We start from the raw sequence: 21,291 nt of genomic DNA, 5'->3' as shown, positions 1-21,291 counted from the left end.
GGACAAACCCTGAATCTGTTTATTATTGGTTGTAGCCCACCCCTCCCCGCAAAAAAGAAATGAGTCATTATATTAGAACACATTCAAAGGAATTAATTAGCCTCGTGGATGACCAATACTATTTATAGTATATAAGTATGTAATATCTCACAGTGAATCTAACACACACATGCGGGGTGGGTGCACACACCGCTCTCTATGTCTAACTGATGTGGATCCACAATCCGAGGATACTTTTGTTGTGCTAGACCCTAAAAAAAGGCAGGGATGGTCTTGAAAGCAGCTACAGTGGCAAATCCTTTCTCCTGAGCTGACAGTGGTGATGCTCTGCGTGTATCCATTGGGGTTCTCTGGTGCCTGTAGCATTTAGGAGTCATTCAAGAAGCTTGCTAAACATGTGCACGTGCCGCAAAACCCAATTCATTGCAGAATTTATGGTGAGTTCTGAGTTGCCTACATACTTAACAAGAACAGGTTTAAAATGGGGAAGCTTGTGTTCCTAGTGCGGCACAGCTCTGGGATCCTTGCTGTTGTTGCTCTACATCTGCATAAAAGAGTGTAATGATTATACATACGAATACTGGAACAAAACTGCCAAGGGTTGTATCATGTGCCAGCCACGTAGTGAGCTTTGACAGACCAAGACTGAGTGAGTCCATGCCATGAGTATGTTTTATCCCTCTCTGAAGCAAAAGCCGGATACGAGTTTTGTATCTTTGTCACTGGGGTTCTGTTTGTACCCCTGCATATGGCTGAACGGGGCTTAGGATGGTTATTACGTTTATCTCCATGTGTCTTATCTCTTGTAACAGATCCCTGGCTGATGCAGGGAAGGTGTTTAATTGCATCAGTCTCTTAGTCTAAAAACCACTTGCTCTATCCTATATGTGGTTTCTGTACCTGTCAAACTGTGGTGTTCCGGGTGGATAAAGCATCTGTACAACTGTGGATATGTGGAGCTCGTCATGGCACTTACTCTGAGGTATTTGCAGCCAACATTTTCAATATTTCTGTTAAGTAAGGAACCCTTAAGTAACAATGGATGACTAACATCTGTTGTCCTACAGCAAATTAGTGTGGTATCCTGCAGTTCATTAGGTAGTCAGTTTTCTGGCGTTAATTAACAGGGAAGCTCAGAGAAAGAATTACTGAGTATTCTGATATGTGCCTACAATTGTACTGACCCTGAAACTTCATTGTTCACGTTGTCTCTTTTGTTCTTAAACCCAGCTGCTGGAATCCATTAATTACTGCCACAATTTCCTGGGAGGTTTCATACCAGGTCCTCTTGTCTGAGAGGTGTTCTCTTTCTTTGCCCATCATCTGTGCCTGCAGAATATAATTATGAAGTCTCAAACCAGGGGTTCCACTTTTGTTTTCCAAACACTTCTCTGAAGGAGCTTTCTTTGTGTAGATAAAGGAATAGGGGATTGGTTTGAATAATAAAAAAAAAAAGTCCAGAGAAAATTGCTTGCCAGGTATGAATTACTCTACCTTGTGATGTCCAGGCTGCATGCCAAGGGGTTGGGGGCATCAATGGGAAGAAGAATTGTAGCGCTTAGTCCAATTTCCACGTCTTAGCAATTGCCATACTGTGAGACACGTGGGCCTGTGGCGAGCTATATAAACAAATCTGGTATGAAAAGATCAAGGATTTAGGAATACACAGAATACTCTATGCTCCTAACAGCAGATGCCGAAAGCCGGGGTTAACAGACAGGGATTTTAAAATAAGACTTTCACATGAAGAAATGATCAGAAAGGCATGTGACATGGGAATCAATAGCATAGCACCATAATGGCTGAACGGTGGTTTCAGCAAGTATGAGCCCTGCACTTAAACCTTTGGCAGGCTGTCTCGGGAGCCACGCATGGAGAGACTCTTCCTTATTCCTTTCCAGGGTACAAGTTTTTAACCATGAATAACATATGGGTACACACACACACACACACACACACACACTATATATATATCCTCTTATACAACTGTAATTATATATGCCCTTATTTTATCTCATCAGTTCAGCTCTGTTCATATCATTTTATCCCATCATATTTACCTCATCAAAACTCCTCCTTCATCCTCTATTGCTGGTCCCTTACTAGTGGGTGTGGAGGGGCCGGTGTGTGTATTTTCAGTTTTCACCTCCATGGAAACATAGCATAGGAAGCTTTAGCCTTGCACTGTTGCTACTCTTGGTAGGACATCAGCCTCACTGCGCTGATCAACGTGGTACTTCACTCCTCAGCCTTTGCTTTTCTTCTTGGGTTCTCACCGCCTCCTGAAAAACAACAATGTATTGATGTATTTAGTAGAGTGTGTTCAACACACACACACACACACACACATACACACACACTTGTTTTTAAGCTTTATTTTGCAACTTAGAAACAGTTATTTCTTTAGTGCCTTTGATAATAATTACCTGTGACATCACCTTCTGGATAATTTTAAAACCAAATTTAATTTTAATGTGAAGTCATAAGGAAAGATTGGAGAAAGAAAGGGAACCTCATTTCTGTGACAGCCTGGAGAAATGATTTTCCAATAGGATTCTATAGTCAAGTACTTAATGAGAGCTGTGCCAGGTTAATACAGAAATGTACAGCAATGACCTCAGTGGAAAGCTCTACAGAATATGGAGCATAGGTCCTTGACCTTTCTCATTCATGACCTGTTTTCCCTCGAGAGGTTGTTATGTGAGCTTGAGTATACAGTTACTTTAAACAGGTGTACAAGTAAGACGTATATTCATAATAAATCACGAAGAGATTTATTCCCAAATAATTATCTCGCATACACGTAACTTTACCATTTATTGAAGACAAGCAAATTTGCATGCTGGCAAAGCAAATATGCTTGTTTGTCTAACATAATATGATTGAAAGATGTAATAATTCAATACTGATGTTCTGGGTGTGATAGGTAAATATTAAAAGTCCTGTTTGGTGTTAAAATATGTTTCTAATGTACACATAGTAAAATATTGCCACAAATAGCATATAATAGTCTCTAGTTTGATTTAAAACATTTCAGTATCCATGGCTGTTGCCTGGTGTGACAGCAGATAGAGTGCATGGGACACATGTTCAGAACGTTGGATACGGTGAAAAATCACATGTTACAACACAGGGGAGCCTGCCCAGGACACTTCCTAATCACACATTTAATTTTGAAATTATTGTTGGTCTCTGCCTGTCTAGAAATCTTTATCTGGTGCAGTGCTTTTATAACCTCACATTCAATCACATGGCCTACAGTTTCTGAAGCTTATTAGAAAGATTGTTCCCATGACATTCATTAAAAAATATCAAGAAATATTCTAAGTGGAAAAGCCTACAGAAAACACAATCAAGATGAACTTAATAAGTAAAACCCTGCACGCCTTCATCTAAACTGCTCTCCCGGTAATATACGTCTCCAACGTCTCCAATAAAACATAGTTAGCAGTCTTAACTGAGGAAGCCTTTCCTTTACCCCTTTGGAAACTTGAAAATGAGGTTCAAGTCTCCATTGAGTGGTTGATTACAGTGGGAACAACCTGTTCTGGGCAAGGTCAGAGAACTAGAACTGACTGGAATCAGAGTGATTAATTGTGGAGACAATACTTCAGGTGTTCTTACTTTGGGAATTCGTGACCCACACAGTTTGATATTCCTGCCTGTCTCACCCAGGTTCAGGTAGATGTCTACCTGAACAAAAATAGTTTGTTGACAATTTTTTCCTCTCATTTCCATCCCCACCAGTACCATTCCTGACACTACATCTGTATGTGAGACATTCGTAATTCCAGCCTCCAGCTTTGGACTTGCATTGTCTAGCTCATTGTGTTGCCTCCACATAAATGCGTCTGCAATTTCTAACCTTTTCCTTAAGGGGTTCATTTACAATATCATTTTTTCCTTTCATTTCTATAACTTCTTTTTCCTCCCCTCTTCTTTTCTCATCTTTAACCAGTAGATGGACGAAACTGGAGTCTTAGATATGATATACAAACACTATACCACCGAGCTGTATCCCCAGCCTGATAATGTTCCTTTAATGAAATACTTTTTTTTTAAGTGAGAGCTGTGGCCTAGTGATCGATTGTTTTGACCCATGACTTTCTCATAGGAAATGTGCTCATGTCTGCAAGCCTCCCACCTCGACTTTTACCTACCATTGCCTAGCTTCTTCACACTAGGGCATTAACTCTCAAAGACGAAAATAAATATATCTAGTCAGATAAATCAGTGAGGTTACAGGTCACCTAAGTATGAGCAATGGGTCATCACTGCTATGAGAAATAGAGTGCTATCCAGGTAGGGTTCTCAACATAGTTTGAGCAATAAAAAATCTTGTCATGGAGTGTCCTGTTGAAATCTGCTGCTCAAGACATTAGAGGACCAAGTAAGACAGGTGAATGCCCAGCTGTTCCATGTGGAGGGAAGACTTCCAGGAGCTGGCTTAGTGATGGCAGGATTCCCAGGGATAGTTGAAGCCTTAGAAACTAAGGTCTGTGATATGATAAAGTCCATCCTTCTCTAAAAGCATTTCAAAGAACCAGAGCATCTTACAAGACTTCACTGTAGATAGACCCAAAAGCATCTATTGGCATGGAAATTAGCCCTTTGATGTAATTTTCCAAGGAGAACTTCCCAAAGTGACAAACTCCAAGGCCAGATCTCTGGGAGTTGAGGAGTGAGTTAGAGGTGTGGAAACATTAACAACTTTCAAAAATTTAGGACAGAGGGCAATCGTTTGCATGTGCAGTTACTGAAACATCACTAAATGTTAGAACTGGAAAAGAAGGAATCCAAACCAACTTCTTTATTGATTCCGTTGGAATCATTTTGAACTAATAAAGCAAAGACTTTGAAACATGTTTCCTCTTGAAAGCCTTGAAGATACCACTTTTCCATCAAAGATCCATTTCTAGGTTATTCTCCTTCATCTCAGTAGTAGATCAAGATCAGATGTAGACCACAAAGCTAGGGCTTTTCATTAACAAAAAATTTTAAGGAAACCACAGCTTCAAAAAAGTAACTGGAAATGAACTATCACTTAAGTTAGGAAGTCATAATTTCAAATAGAGATATTTGTTGATGTAAGACATTGCAGATTCGACTAATTGGCATTTTATACAATCAGGAATTTACCTTGTCTGTTTCTCTTCCTTGGAGCATATTGTTCATCCCCGTGTTATCATGTTGTCCTTCCATTATACCTGCTAAGTGACAACCCTTAGACAAAAGAGAAACAGGTAGCTGAATTGAACTCTAGAATGAAGAGAACGAGTGTGCACATGAGAGTTAAAACCACAAGGTGAAGGAGAGGATTCCCTGAACCTCTCCAGGCGTGGAGAATGGAAGTTTCTATAAAGGTTAATTCGTATCATTATTGCTCCACTTTCAGAATAAAGAGCACTGACCCAGTTTCCATGATAACAAACCAGCTACTTAATGGGGAGTATTTTGTAGTCTTTCTCTTGCTGCCATTTGGAGTTACTATTACCAGTTTGTACTTTAATAATTACTGTGTGTTGTGCATGATGTTCAAAGAAAGAGAGTTGGGCCATAATAATGTAATTTTAGACTCTTTGGAAGCAGGAGGGAACAGTTTCTGCTAACTGAACCTCTAACCGCCATTCAGAAGCATATTTGTTGCTTGTACACAAAGGTTGTGTGATGGGAGATGTCATTCTGTATATGTTTCTCATACTGGTTAATAATAAAGCACTGTTGGCCAATAGGAAAGGAAGATAGGAGGAACTAGGAGACAAGGAGGAAATAGGAAGTAGGAAGGAGGGTCAAGATGGAGAGTCTGGAGAAAGCAGTATGCCTCCGGCTCCCTGGTAAGAGAAATACATAGATCAACAGAAATGGGTTAATAATTAAAGGCAGAGCTAGCCGATAAGAAACAAGTAACCGGGCCAACAGTATTGTATCAAATACAGAGTCTCTGTGTATTATTTGGGACCAGAAAGGCGGCAGGTGGAAAAAACAAACTCATTACAGTTGTGTTTAGGATACAGCAAGTTGCTCATACCAAAGCCCCTTTGATCTATTCTATGTTTTCTGAAAGAAATCATCACACCCCTGCAATTTCAGTCCTTATTATGCACTGTTTACAGTACCCAATAATTCAAGACCTCCAAATGTGCCTGGGTAGCCTTGCGACCAAAGTCATGCAATGGATGGAAAACTTCCTCAGAACACCTACTCCATAAACCATAGAAAACAACCAGCATTCCAACAACTTGATTTCTTCAAGGTCTAGGAACCATCAACAAACATTAATATGTCCTACTGTTACCCTAGATACAGTGAAAAGCAACTATTACATTCTAATGTTTATCCCAGATACAATGACTCTACTAGATTCCCAATTACATCCCCAGTTATATTTCTGCCAACTATACAAATCTACAAATCTAAATCTGATATAGCTCACAGCCTGAAAGTATCTGTAGACTATTCAGAGCTCATGTGATAGCACTATTTCATTTTATTATTTTTCTAAAAAAATTTACTATGATATTTGGAGGGAAAAAGTTAGAACAGTATCCTTCCTAAAGAATTTAAAATAGCAGAATACATACTACACAATTACTTTTTTGGAACTGTGTTGGACAGGGGATGCCTTGAATTTGTGGTGATCATTCAGCTTTATACTTCTCAGGGTTGGGGTAGCTTACATACACCACCATACCCAGATTATCCAACAAAAATGTTCATGGGATAATTTTTGTAATATTTAAAAGCTTAGTTATACATCCTGCCATTGATAAAACCCTTGGGAATTGCTGAATATTGATTTGAAATAAAAGTTCAGTAGGCATTCAATGGATTGCATTGTTTAACATTCTTATCATGAAGGCATGTTGTCTTTATCTACATTTAAATGATAGCAGATATATCTTTCTATTTTGTCTTTATTTAAAAATAGAGTCAATATCCACAATTATCATATACCTACAGGTATCCTCAATAGCCAAATGGAGTCAATAAGTGACTGCCTGGGACTATAATAGGAAGAGTATAAAGTAGATTTATCAATGGGTAGAGGAAGCTTGGGTAAAATGATCATATAGCTCTTTATTTAAATATCTACATAAATACCTTTGTGTTAGCCCAACTGGCAGACATGTTTGCACACCAAATATTCCTTATTCCCCTGAGTCCTAGAAGAAAGTCTGTCTAGACTAGAATGACATTGAATAACACAACATCGAATAACTACATATGACTGAAAACACAGAATTCCCATAGACAGTGCTCTCAATGGTTAAGTATTTCCTTAAATGTAAAAATAAGCTATTAAAAACCTACAGTTCAATAATGACTCCATGTGGTTTCATTAAAACTTGCATTTTGACAGATTCTCAGAAGGCCAGTGCTTCATAATTAATGGATGCTCAGCCCAAGGTCGACCTTCTCAGTGGCTGGATGAGTGCAAACCTGGTAGTGTAGAAATCTGCTTTTCACTATTTATCTTTCTAGGAGGAAAGTAAATTATGAAACAATGCCCAAGAAATTGGCTCTGTGTGTCAATATTTGAGAGTCCCTTTTCATAGTAAAAGTTTATAGCATGCACTTGGCTTTATGCTATATTTAAAAAAACAGAAATTATAAAGAGCCACATCACCCTGGCTGATTTACAGCCTCGTTTTAAAGTCCCCGAGATGAAACTCACAATCACAGGAAGACTCAGATGACAGAAATGTCATATTAATGACCCTGGCATTCATTTCCAAACTGATCTACGGAGTCCTACAGACCGGTGGCTCCTTCTAGTCTGGTTTGAGCCATATGTTCCCTTTACTAATGTGACAATTCTCACAGAAGTGGCCTGATAGAAGTGAAATTTGAAGTCAGCAGACATTGATTTGCATTTTGCATCTCCTTCATACTGACTGCTTGACCAAAAGTGTGTCAGTTGGTCACTCCAAAGTTTCATCTAAAACGATAGAGCCACATCCATCTCTCTGTCTGTGGGTAAAAAAAAAATCACAGCAGATTCTCAGCTCCACTGGAAAGGCTCAGTACCTGATATGTAGCCTTCTGCCAATAAAAAGTATAACTTCAACTTTTATTAGGAGAACAACTCCTTGCGTGTATGGTATATTCTACTTACTGATCATCATTTTTAAGGAGAAGTCTTAAAAATTAAGGCACCTGCTTATATTTTTCGACCCACCAAGAACCTCAGAAGTCCAAAACAGTCTCTAATCTTTGGAATATAACACCCAGACTTAGTTCTGTTATGAAAAATGAATGTGTCAGCACAGTGGTGTTGGGGAGTCACCTACCCTTCGCCAGTCAGGAGGAAGAGCAGGAAACAGACATGGCCAGGGTCAAAGCTCATACAATAGATGAATGGATGAGCTCTTTGGAGAACTTGAGCAAGTCTTGAGAGTGAGATTGGACAGTCACTGCTCTCCTGATACAGACCTGATTTCTTATCTTCAAACATCTCTTGATTTCTCCATTCTCAGTGGCTTCCATTTTAAAATCTAGGGCTGTGGTTTGAAATACCCATGGCCTTCTCAAGCTCTGAGCATCCCTGGCTCCAGTAAGGACACTTGCTTGTTGGGACACAGAGGAGTTAGGAGCCTACTCCTCCTGAGCTCCTGTTTCCCATCTAACAGACTTTGCAAAGTTTTCTCAATGGTCTATTAGCTAAAGACTATTCTATAATTTAGGAAGTCCTCATTGAAACCAAATGCACTTTAAGGAGCAAATGCAACACCATTTGGGGCCAGTCTCTGGTGAGAAAGCCCTGGGAAGTCATCAAGCTTTGACACCAAAGACAGCAGAACAAGGTACTCTAAATCAAGCCACTTGGGCACATCAAGAATTAACAGAGAAAATGGAGAAGCAATGACAAGCAAAGTTCTGCACTCCTTCTGTTTACCTGTAGGGAAAAACATAAATCTGTAACAAACAAACACAAAACAAAAACAAAAAAAAGCCAAAACAAAACAAAAAAAACCTCCATTCTTCCTTCTCTACACGTGGGGATATCAGTTAGCACCTGCCCATAATAACTCAGAGAAGATTAACGCTAATAGATATTTAAGCTGAAAAAAAAAGGAAACAAACAATAAAAAACAACAGCAAGAGAAAAGCATAAAGGAAGGCAGAGTGGCTTATTGTTCCTCTGGGCTCTTGATTCCAAAGGGTCCAATCTGCCTTTTAAAGGTCTGCATCATCGGGTAGGACCTCATAGAGGCTAGAGTAAGCGGAAGAGAACTGCCCAACTTGTCACCAACTAGGAAGAAGAAAGCAAGATAGAAAGTGACCAGGGATAAAATAACCCCAAGACCCTGCCCCCATCACTCCATCCACCTTCTGGGCATGAGCTTCACCATCATGAGCCCAAGCAGGATGCCTGTGTTCAGAACCTGCGGAACAACTCTTTCCCAGTCGAGCAGAGAAGATCTAGTTTCAGCCGAGCAGATTGCAATGAGGAGAAAGAAACTAAGGGAGCCTGAGAAGAGGTGACATTTTGGTTGGGGTTTAAAGCTCTGTAGACAGGAGGAACTTTCTGACAGATGGCCATATGACAGCAAAGCTTTGAAAGAGGAGAAAACCAGATGCTGTTCCGTTGCACAGAAGAGAGGTCTGAGACATGGTCAGAAGTCAGCATCAGGGCTTGCAAGGCGGGTCAACCTGATGACCTGGATTTAATACCTGTGACCCACATTGTAGAAGTTATCCTCTGACCTGCACACGGCAGACATGAAAACACGCATGCACGCACACACACACACACACACACACTAAATAAAACAAACAAATAATACAGGCAGGCTGAGAGGTCCTTAAATGTCATAGGAGAAGTGTTGGGGTTTGTTTCATAGGCAAAGGCAAGAGGAGATGAAACAGACTTCCTGATTGGGAGCTATGCATGGTTACTGACCAAGTAAACTCAGATGTTTGGCCGCCCTAGAAGAGGTCCCTGACAAGTGCCCCTTTCTCCTGTAGGCTACAGAAGTGTTGCTAGAACATGGAGCCAATGCTAACGTTCAAGATGCAGTGTTCTTCACACCACTCCACATCTCAGCCTACTATGGGCATGAACAGGTAGGTCTGGATTCAACGACAGGATGCTTAAGATGTTCTTTGGGGCTCCAGCACAGCTGAGTGATGGATAAAGAGTTTGCCTCATATACTCAGAGTCCTGGATTTAAACCTCAGTATCACAAGGGTGATTTGTACAATATTCTTATCAGCTCCATTTGCAGGAGCTTGCCGAGCCACATACACATTATAATGCTTTGCCACTCATTGTTACTGTCTTAGTGCAGGAAGGAGACAGGACAATGTGCTTTGTAGTTTGCAGAAATGGGAACAGCCGGCGTGAATTCGAAAAAAAAAAAAATAATAATGTTTCCCAGTTTTACGGCTATCTGTAGTCTATATAGACTATTTCTTTCCATTTCTTAATGGAAAAAATATGTATGATATGAACGTTCCAGGGATGCCTTTACATAGAAATAGAGTTGCTTGGGAGATGCACTGTACATGCCACTGTTAAGATGCTAACAGAGCAGGCACTGGACATATCACAAAGGCCCTTCCTGCAGTTCTCTGAAACTGGTGTCTTTTAGAAACATATTTCCTTTTTTTCCTACTCTCAGGGGATGTTGGAGACTGAAAAAATCTTTTCTGAAACCTGTGCCTGCTCTGGCTCTGAGCCTGTGACTTTCCTTTAAAGGAACTTGAGTTTGTGATCAGGTTTAAAATTTTCAGGAGATGGCCTCGGGTTTGCTGTCAGGCCTGATAGTTCTCTAGGGTCTGTCTATATGAACGGGGAAGGAAATGAGAGCCAGAGAACTGTAGACAAAGAATTGGGGATGAGAGCTCAGTCACATGGGGGAGGGCTGGGAACGCCAGAACTTCCCAGCAACCTTGCAAATAAGAACCTGCAGCTATGGGGGAGCACAGCTCTTCAGAAACAATTTCTGATTTGGGTGTTAGTTGCCCCAAGTTATCAACTACAAGCTACAACCCAAGCAGGACAGGCAGCATTCCCATTAGAACACTCAGAACGGAAGAGGGCCTTCTTTGCCAGACCTCAAGGCCCCTTCTCTGTGAGCCTGTGCAGGAAACCATCAAACCCAGGCAATTTAACTAAACAGCGAAGTCGGAACTCAGAACGACATGTTCTAACTCCAAAGTCTATTGATTTTCTACCTCCGCAAAGTGAAAGACAAACAGTTCCTGTGCTGATTTCCAACACTACCCCTTAGCTATTTTGGAAAAGATAAAAGAAAACAAAACAAAAAAAGACAAAAAAAAAAAAAACTGTAAAGAACTGAACAAACTCAGAAATATCAAAGTAAGTAGATTAAAAAAAAAAAAAAAAAAACAACAGCAGCAACAATAAAAGCCAGCCTGCCCTTCATATCTGTACTCTTATGTCCCTGTGAGCTCCTCTGCAGACATCCCTCCCCAGGGCTCCCTGAAGGTCCATGCTTTTCTAGTCACCCTGCCTTTGTGTCCCCGCTAACCGGCATACGCTTGCACACTCCTGAACCTGTGAAGCATGAGCCACGCATTGTGAAACTTGGCAGTGCACCAATGTGCTACTCAGAGTGTACCCAGCCACAGTTCAAGTGCCGGCTCCCAAAGTTGGACGATGGAGAAAAACCCGCAAGTCCAGAAGCTAAACCGGAACAGGAGCATGCATGATGTTTGCAAAGTCATCAACTTTGCTGATTAACCTCATAACCCAGCAGAGAGATAAAAGAGCCTCTGTACGTGCTAGTGAAGAGCTAAATTTGTTTACTTTTCCTGAAAATATAGTCAAAGCCATACAAATTATGCTAAAATGCGGATGGCGCTTTTATGATAAGGGACTTGCTTTCTGAGTGAAGGCAAGTGTACCGGTAATTTATGGAAAACTGTTGTCATTTGCTAGAATATGCTGACACAGAGACTGGCAAATTCAGCCCATGAGCGAGCCTGGTACACTCCGTTCCTTTTCTTTTGTTTATTCACTTAATTTTAAGTGGACGAATAGGTGCTTGTAGCAAGAACAGTATTTCCTACATATGTAATAATAGCCCTTAATAGACGAGGGACTTCCCAGGGAGTTTAAGCTGTCTGTTATGGAGTCACAGAGATGGCATAAATGAGAAGTTCTGCTTAGGTGGCAAGGTTCTGATGGCCAGAAAGTCAGTGTAGATCTGCCCATTAGCCATCAGAAGGGTGAAATGCACACATTTCAATGGACCCATGTTTAGGGCTGTTGTGCATACCTTACAAGTACTAACTTACTTAATCCACACAGCAACTCCTTTCTGTTTGAACAGGGGAGAAACCGAGGTCTCAAAAGGTTAGCTCATTGGATAACAGTAACACTGCGGAGATGTATGAGCTGGGCCTCCAAGTCCCTCCTCTTCCTCCCCCGGCACACTTAACAGAAAGGTCAGGCTTTGTTGAGGACTTCTATGAAATGTCCATTGCACCGTTCTGCTATATGTTGGCCACTGTGCTTGCCACATTAATCATATTATCCCCTCTGCTTCTCACCACAAGTTAGGTCTGACCATGATTTCCACTTTATCTCAGAGGCACTTGGGGGTGAAACTAGTAAAATTGGTCAGTGGGGCGGGGTGGTTCATTGATAGACAGTTGCCTGGAAACTGTGAGGTCCTGGGTTCCAACCCTAACCCTGCAAACACCTGACAATGGTTATTTAACTGCTCATCAGAAGGGGCCAGAGCCTACACAGCTCAGACTGTGGTTCCAGCTACCACCAGGTCCCCTGCACCTTAACTTCCAATGTGTGGCACTCTGCTGGCTAGTTTCAAGTGTCAGCTTGGTACACCTTAGAGTCATCTAGAAAGAGTACCTGGGTGGAGGGTTGTCTATTAAACGTTGGCCTGTGGTGGCCCTGTTTATGGAAGATTGTCTTTCACTCTTCATTGAAATGTGAAATTGCCACCGTGGATGACCCCATTCTTTAGTGAGGAGTCCCAGAATGAAATCGCTTTGCTGTTGGACTTCCTTTTAGCGACAAAGTAAACTCTTTACTGTTTTTGACTGGTTGGGCTAGGATTTTTCTGTTATTTTGGGCGATTGTAACCCAAAAGATAGCATGGCTGTTTTAGACAGTGGAAGTTCTACATTGTGTTTTAGGAGCTTGGGGGCAGGTTAAGACAGGGTTTAATGTATTACAGGCTATCCAAGCACTAAATTCTGCAGCCGACAATGACTTAAACCTCCATCCTCCTGCCTCTACCTTCCGACACCCCAGTTGGTGAGAGTATAGGCATGTGCCCCGAGAAACGCATTATTGATTTTATTTCCCCAGACTAATTTCAAATGATGGGCTCCCTTAGGTAACCAGGATCCTTCTGAAGTTTGGTGCGGATGTCAACGTAAGCGGTGAAGTTGGGGACCGGCCTCTGCACCTCGCCTCTGCAAAAGGGTTCTTCAACATTGTGAAACTCCTAATAGAGGAGGGGAGCAAAGCCGATGGTAAGGCTGTGTCTGCTGCCTCCTTGCCATAATTTGTAGTGTCCTTGCCCTGCTCTCCTAGGAACAAGCTTGAGGTAGGCTACTCCTGCGGAAGTGTGCTCCCAAATGTGATGTGTGTCACAAGTCGCAACTTATTTTTAAAAGTGTATTTGCTAAACTCAAATGAGATTATTTCTTCACACCCTTCATTCAGTTCCCCACACATGCAGTACCCATACCCTGGTGGTAGGAAGGAATGATCCAGATACATGGGTCCTATCAATTGTTATTTACTGATCTTTTCCTTCCATTGAGGTGTAATTTATATACAGAAAATTCAGAACACGTAGAGCCGTCTTCTAGGCTCTCCTGCTACAAGTCACATCGTCTTTTCTTAAATCCCACAAAAGTGTTGTTCTACACTACGGTTACCGCTAATGTGTGTGTATGTGTGTGTGTGTGTGGTGTATGTATATAGTGTATGCCTGTGTGTGTTCAAGTCATCACAGCCACATGTAGACACTAGGAAACTGGTGTCCTGTTCTATTACTATGACATAGTGCCTTGATATAAGGTCTCACTATGAACCTAGAGCTCAAGGCTGGGTGCCAGAACATTCCAGGAATCCTGTCTCTGACCCAGTGGTAGTGGAGTTACAGGCACTCCTGAGTACCTGAGTAACAACCACTCCTTTTTTTTTTTTTTTGACATGGGTGCTAGGATTTGAACTCAGGCCCTCATGCTTATTCAACAAGTAATTTTCCTCAGTGAGCCATCTTCCAGCTCCAGACTTTGCCTGTGAGGGCAATCTTGACATGTATCCATATTCCTGCAGCAAGCAGTGTCTTACCTTTTTAAACTGCAAATATGCCACCATTTGTGTGTCCAACTTCCTCCTGACTATAACTTGATATTTCTGTCACCGTGTGAGTATGCAAATCCTTTGATTAGCAGGTGCATTTACCTCTCTTGAATGCACTTATATGTTGTGGAATTGCTGGACCCTAGGGTATATTTATTTTGGACTGTTAGGGGATTTCTGGACAGTCTCCCAGGGCATTTGTACAATGTTGACAAATCCTGAAGCAATGTATTCTGCTCCATCCCAGCAGACTATGCTGTGAATTGATAAAGTCTAAGGGTTATCAGTTTAAGGTTTTTTTTTTTTAAAAAAAATTTAAAGTTATTAAATAAATGTTGGAAAGTTGATTGAAAGTAGCATTAAAGAAGAAGTCTCGCTCTGAGATTTTTATTTTTGACACAGATTCACAGAAAGCTACATCTGGCCACAAAATCCTCTCAGGCATATCCAGCCTCCTCCCACTGGTCCCCTAGAGACCTAATTAGATGCCCATCTGTGAGAGCTGCTGGCCTTTACAGCGGGAATGGTGCACAGCTCCAAAAGGACACGGTTGTCAGGCCCATAGAGCTGCCAGTTCCTCAGGTCCAAAATTCAGATCGGTAATCACTTGCTAAAGCTAATCGATGTTTCCATCCAGTGGTGCGGAAGTCCAGTGACTCCGACACGCGGGCGAGAGGAGCAACAGCCCGCAGTTCATGTCAAAATCGGCCACTGTGTTTTGTGTAAGTTGAGGAGCACCTCTTGCATTGTTTTCTGTGGGTCATTATGCAACAACTCAGGCATCTACATGATAGGATCGTCACAAGCAGCATGAACCTTCGGGACAAAAGCAAGGTGTGGACCTTTAAGCATCTTGGGCAACCATTGGCCAGCAGTCTCAGCATAGGCAAGGCAGAGGTTCACCTGCGGGAGCTTGCAACCTTGTTACAATGTGAAACTGCCCCTTCTTCCCCGGCTGCAGGAAGTGCATCACTCCACTCCTCCCTCTTACTATCCATGGCGGCCTGGGCTTTTTGTTCTCAAGCACAACTCCAAAGACTGGCAGTGTCGCATGAGAGCCATTTATGATCATCACGTCTCCACTATCAAAGGACGCTTTTGCAAAAAGCATTGAAATCCGTGCAGCCCCATACTCCCTCATAAGCCTTGAATGCACGGTGTAATTTCTAGCGTTTTCTTTCTCACACATACAAGTATCATGTTCTTCCTACTCAATCATCAAAAAAAAAAAAAAAAAAAAAAAAAAAAAGCCACCATGACTCAGACATTTAGGTCTTATTTCCTTCTGGCACACTTGCTAGTCTGCCGGCTTTGCATGCCGCACTCCAGTGATTGTGGAAAACACAGCCCACTGTGCCCTGTGTGCTGGATGGGATAAAACTCACCATCAGTGAACTCACCTTTTCAAAAATGGAGCTGACCCCCAAGATGATTTATTTAAACTCTAGACTTTCCTTGCAGTAAGTGGACATACAAGAAAGATTAAAGGAATGGCCCCCAAAAGAAAACAATTTGCAGGCTAATATCTACAATATATTTCCATGGAAATGAAATGCCATTAATGAGAATATATTCTCATGGAATTCAGAAGGCAGGCTTCCTCAGTTCAGTGCATTTCAGAGGCCGCCCTGTTCAGTCAGATGCTTTCAAGCTTCTGGGTTGCTTTAGTGGGTCTTTTGGGGCCCAGAGAAAGAAAAAAAAAAGTCTTCACGGAATGAAGTTGAAAATACTGAGGTAGTACTTTCAACAAAGCTGAAAATAAATAAGTTTTAATTTGATATTCATTAATATTTGCCAACTCACTGTTAAATGCTTAAGTTCTTTAACATAAGCCCCCCCCCCAAGGTGCCACAGGCTAGTGCAGAACTCTATAAAAAAATCTGTCGAGATGGTGGCCTGAGAGATTTCTCCGTGGCTAAAATTATGAACTGCTCAGTCAGAGGATCCAAGGTCAATAGCCAGCACCCACATCACATGACTTCAACCACCTGCTTCTGGATTTAGTGATCTTTTAGTACCTTGCCTCTATGGACACCTGCACTCCAATATGAAACACACACACGCACACACACACACATAAACACACAACACACACACACACATACACACATAAACACACACTCACACTCACTCACAAACACATACACACAAACACACACTCACACACAACACACACATTCACTCGCGCGCACACACACGCACACATACACACACACATACACACACACATACACACATGCACACATACACACAAAACACACGCCTTCACAGTGTAGACTGAGTTTTTCCCACCTGGTCCTATAGCCTTTTAGCCCCAAATAAACACACTGAGGCGTATATTAATTAGAAACTGTTTGGCCAATGGCTTAGGCTTCTTACTGTCTAGCTCTCTCTTAATTATTAACCCATAACTTTTAAACTATGTATTTATGCATGGCCTTATCTTACCAGAGAATGTTCCAGTATGTTACTCTTTTATTACCTACATGCTGTCTCCCCATCTGCTTCTCTCTGTCTTCCTCTCCCCAGAATTCTCCTCCTCTGGTAGGCCCGCCTGTACTTCCTGCCTGGCTACTGGCCAATCAGTGTTTTATTCATCAACCAGTAAGAGAAACATATACAGAAGGACATCCGCCATCAACACAGAAACACACACAATATATACATACACACAAATAAACACACACAGAGAGAGAGAGAGAGAAATGCATTCAAAATTCAAATACACAAACAAACACATACAAAAATTAAAAAAAGTAAAAGTAAATATAAAAAGATTCTGTAAGGTAGTTCTTAGCAAAACTGCTTTATCATTTAAATGTATCTTGTTGGAATTCTTGTACAGATTTGTTACTGATAGCTTATTGAAGACACGTGTTAAATTTATTTTAAACGGTGGCTACTCTTGTCAGTCATTGTTGATTTAGTCTGGAAGTTTTTGTTATATTTTTAAGGTCAGTAGTCAGGAATAAGTCAGGTTCCACATAACCTACCATCTTTCAAAATCCATTGGCAGGCAAGCACTCATTCTTTTATGAAATGAAGGACAGCATGAAATACGTTCCTGATAGTGAAAAACATTCATTCCTTTGTTGGGAAGTCTCCTTTATTTAACTATCTTGATACAGATTTTCTTGCTTTGCTGGGGAGGAAGCCTTCGGGGGGAGGGGGAGCTTTGCACATGCTCTATAAACTGCCCACCATCAAGTAATAACCACAGACATCACATTAGTTTTGAGACAATGTCTCCTTAAGTTGTCTTGCTGACTTTGAACTCACTCTATAGCCCAGGTTTATCTTGAAGTTATAATGCCAATGTCTCAAATCCATCTTGGATCAGAGACCTACCTGCACTCCCAGGCTGGCCTTTAGAAAAATGCAAAGCTATTCCAAACAGAATTGATGCATGTCATCATATTTCAATGTTCCTAAGGTAACACAAATATTTGTAGAGTTTAGTCTCTAAATCACCCCAAGATTGAAAACAAGTACCTCACAATGGCTGAGACCAAGCTGTGTGATCCCTGTGTCTGATGCCATGCCCCTCAGTATGTAGTGGAAGGAGAAATGTCTGCAGCACAGAGGAATGTCCACCAGGGAGGGCACCTTGAAGTTCCCTTGGTTCTGCTGGAGAGGAATCACACTGGGAGGACTGAGTTTGGCCAAGTAGCTTCACAAGCTTTCGTAAGACTGTGTTCCACTGAAGACAGAGGTTTCCATCCTGCCAGGTCCCGCCATCCTTCAGCGCCAAATGAGCACACCAAGACACAGCAATTATTAAGCTGCTGGCTGATAGCACAGACTTCTTACTGGCTACCTCTGTCTTAACTCACTTCTATTAATTTATGTATTGCCACGAGGCTGTGGCTTACCTGTAATCCAGCATGTTATTCCTTCAGCAACATGGTGTCTCTACCTTGGCCCTCTCTCTGCCTCCCTCTCCCCAGCCTTCTCCTGATTTGGTCACCCTGCCTATCTTCCTGCCTGGCTATTGGGTAATCCATGTTTTATTCATCAAACCAATGAGAGAAACATTTATACAGAAGGACATCCCCCCATGATTCCACTATTCTGTCCGTCTTCAGTAGAGACTCAGGATCCTTCAGGGCAGGCTGCCGATATCGGGGGCTCCAGAACAGGCCCTTGCCATTGATTTTTATCTGGCTTCCAACAGAGCATGAAAAAGCAATCAGGTGGTTAGAGACAAGCAGAAAATGAAAAGAGCCAGGGCGTTCTGAGGGAAGCGTGTTCTCCTAAAGAAACGGTGTTTTCCTGAACCACTCCTAACAGGCTTTGCAGAACACAAGAGGGGCCGTCAACAAGTGCAGCAACCAGAAGGAGAATCCGTCTTCAAAACCCATGTGCATTACGTGCTACATGATGATGCATCTACAGTTGGAGTCAACCATGTGCACTTTTGAGTCTCTGTGATCTTCCCTTGCTTTCGCTTGAAATTCTTCATCACTTAAAATCCTTGTATTTCTTCTGCATTTACAAAGCCATCAAATAATACCTGAACTTGTACAGAGAAATCACGAAAAAAAAAATGTGTCTAGAGCTGATCCAACTATTTTATTACTCGGATATCTACTCAAAGTCAGACCTAGAATTGAGCAGTTCGGTGTTTAGTTATCATTAAGTCTTTCTTGCAACAAGACTTTACTATGTATTTATAGTTTATTGGTTTTAACAATAATTTAGAAGAAAACTTAGGAAGTGAAATGATTTTCATTAAATGTGGATACGCGCCCCCAAAAGAGTCTAACACCAAACGTCCTACAAACATGAGGCTTACTGATGGTTTCTGTTTGGTTCCCACAATGATTGTGCTGTAGCTGAGATGGCTAATAAAACTTGAGTACTTAGACGTGATAGACCTGCAGTGACCATTTAAGGAATGAGACGGCAGCTGGGTTAGAGACATGTAGAAAGAAAGACCCTCAGTTGAAGAATTGCCATAACTGTGAGAGACTGCTTGACTGATGACTGACATAGGGGGACAGAGCCCAACATAGACAGAGCCAGCCCATGTGGAGACATTGGTCCTGGTATATCAAAGAAACCTAGCTAAGCATGAACCAAAATTCAAGCCAGTAAGCAACACCCTCCTGTGGTTCCCATTTTATTTCCTACTTGAGTTCTTGTTCTAAATCCCCTCAGTAGTGGGTTACCACAAACCCTTTCATCCCCAAGATGTATTTTATCACCGTGTTTTCTGAAAGGAAACCAGAGCACCCAGAGTCTACTCCAAAGCAAAGACAAAGATCAGGCCCAGAGCTCTCATAGCTCCAATGTCACAACCCCCAAAGGGTCCCACGGAGACACACGAGAACATCAGGCTTCCAGAAACATCCAGGCCGGACCTAATCCTGTGATTGGAATTGCTACCAGGAGAAACTGGATGACATTATTGTCACTAATGGCCATATTATCAGGACAGACTAGACCCCATCCTACCGTGTCACAGTCAGAGTCTGACGTGGTGATTTGATCTGAAGAAGGGATAGAGAAGTGTCAATTACCCCAGGGCCAGCACAGGTAACTGTGCTGTGTTGTTCCAGGTGAAGCCTTTGAGCATCCTCATCAGAGGTGCTTCCCCCTTTGTGATGGTTGGTGATTCTCACCTGGAGAGGGAGCGCAGGACCCCCAGAGTCCCCTAACGTTCAGGACTCCCCACAGTGCCCCAACGTTCAGGACCCCCACAGTGCCCTAACATTCAGGTCACCCCAACCCACTGGACCAGCACTACCAGATTTAGTGATCTGGGTGGGATCTTTAAATTTTTAAATTACATGGATCTGTGTGTGGGGGCATGAGCCATAGCTTATGTGAGAAGCCAGGGAACAACTTATCAGAATCAGTTTTGTCCCTTAACCATGTGGGTCCTGGGGCCAGAACTCAGGTTCACTGGCTTAGCGACAGATGCCTTTATACAACGAGTCATCTCATCGGTCCAGAACTTTATCATTTTTTTCATTTATTTTATATACCAACCACAGTTTTCCCTCTCTCCTCCCCTCCTGTTCTCTGCTCCCAACTCCTGTCTATCCCCCTCCCCCTTCTCTCCTCCTCCATATCTATGCAGAAAGAGGCAGACCTCCCATGAGCTTGATTCCAGCATGCCACAACAAGTTCCATGTTCCCAAAAGCCAGTGAGGCACTAGGGATAGGTCCTGATCTCAATACACTGATGACAGCTTACTGTGGAGAGGAGAGGATGTGGAGTAAGGGGGAACACTCCTCCACTGATGCTGGAGGTAGAAACTGGTACAACCTCTTTGGAAATCAATATGATGGTTTCACAGAAAAATGGGACTCTACCTCAAGTCTTCACTATACCAATCTGGGGCATACACCTAGAGGATGCTCAATCATGCCACAAGGACATTTGCTCAACTATGTTCATGGCAGTGTTATTTGTAATAGCCAGAAACTGGAAACAATCTAGATAACCCTTAATCAAAGAACCCAAATTAAGAAGGATGTAGTAAATTTACACAATGGAGTAGTACTCATTTGAAAACAAAACAAAACGACCATGATCACATGAAATTTGCAGGCAAATGGATAGATCTAGAAAACAAAAATCTTTCTGAGTGAGGTAACTCAGACCTAGAAAGACAAACGTAGTACATACTCATAACAGAGGTAAAGTACAGGATAGCCAACCTACAATCCACAGCCCCAGAGAGGCTAGGGAAAAAAAAAAAAAAAGAGGGTACAAAGAGGGATACAGTCCTTACCCTAGGAAGGGGAAATAGAAGAGGTCTCCTGTGTAAACTGGAGTCAGAGGTCAGGGAATACAGGACTTCAGAACTTGAGGGAGCATGCTGGGTGGGCTGGGGGCAAGATGGTGGGGAAGGTAATAAAAGGGACATCTTCATGGGAGGGCCATTTCAGAGCTAGGGAGGAACATGGTACAAGAGAAACTCCCAGGAATCCACAAGGGTGACTCCAGCTAAGACTCCTAGCCACAG

Source organism: Phodopus roborovskii, unplaced genomic scaffold (assembly GCF_943737965.1).
Source record: "Phodopus roborovskii unplaced genomic scaffold, PHOROB, whole genome shotgun sequence".
In the NCBI taxonomy this organism is placed as follows: Eukaryota; Metazoa; Chordata; class Mammalia; order Rodentia; family Cricetidae; genus Phodopus; species Phodopus roborovskii.
This window is presented reverse-complemented; position numbering follows the sequence as displayed.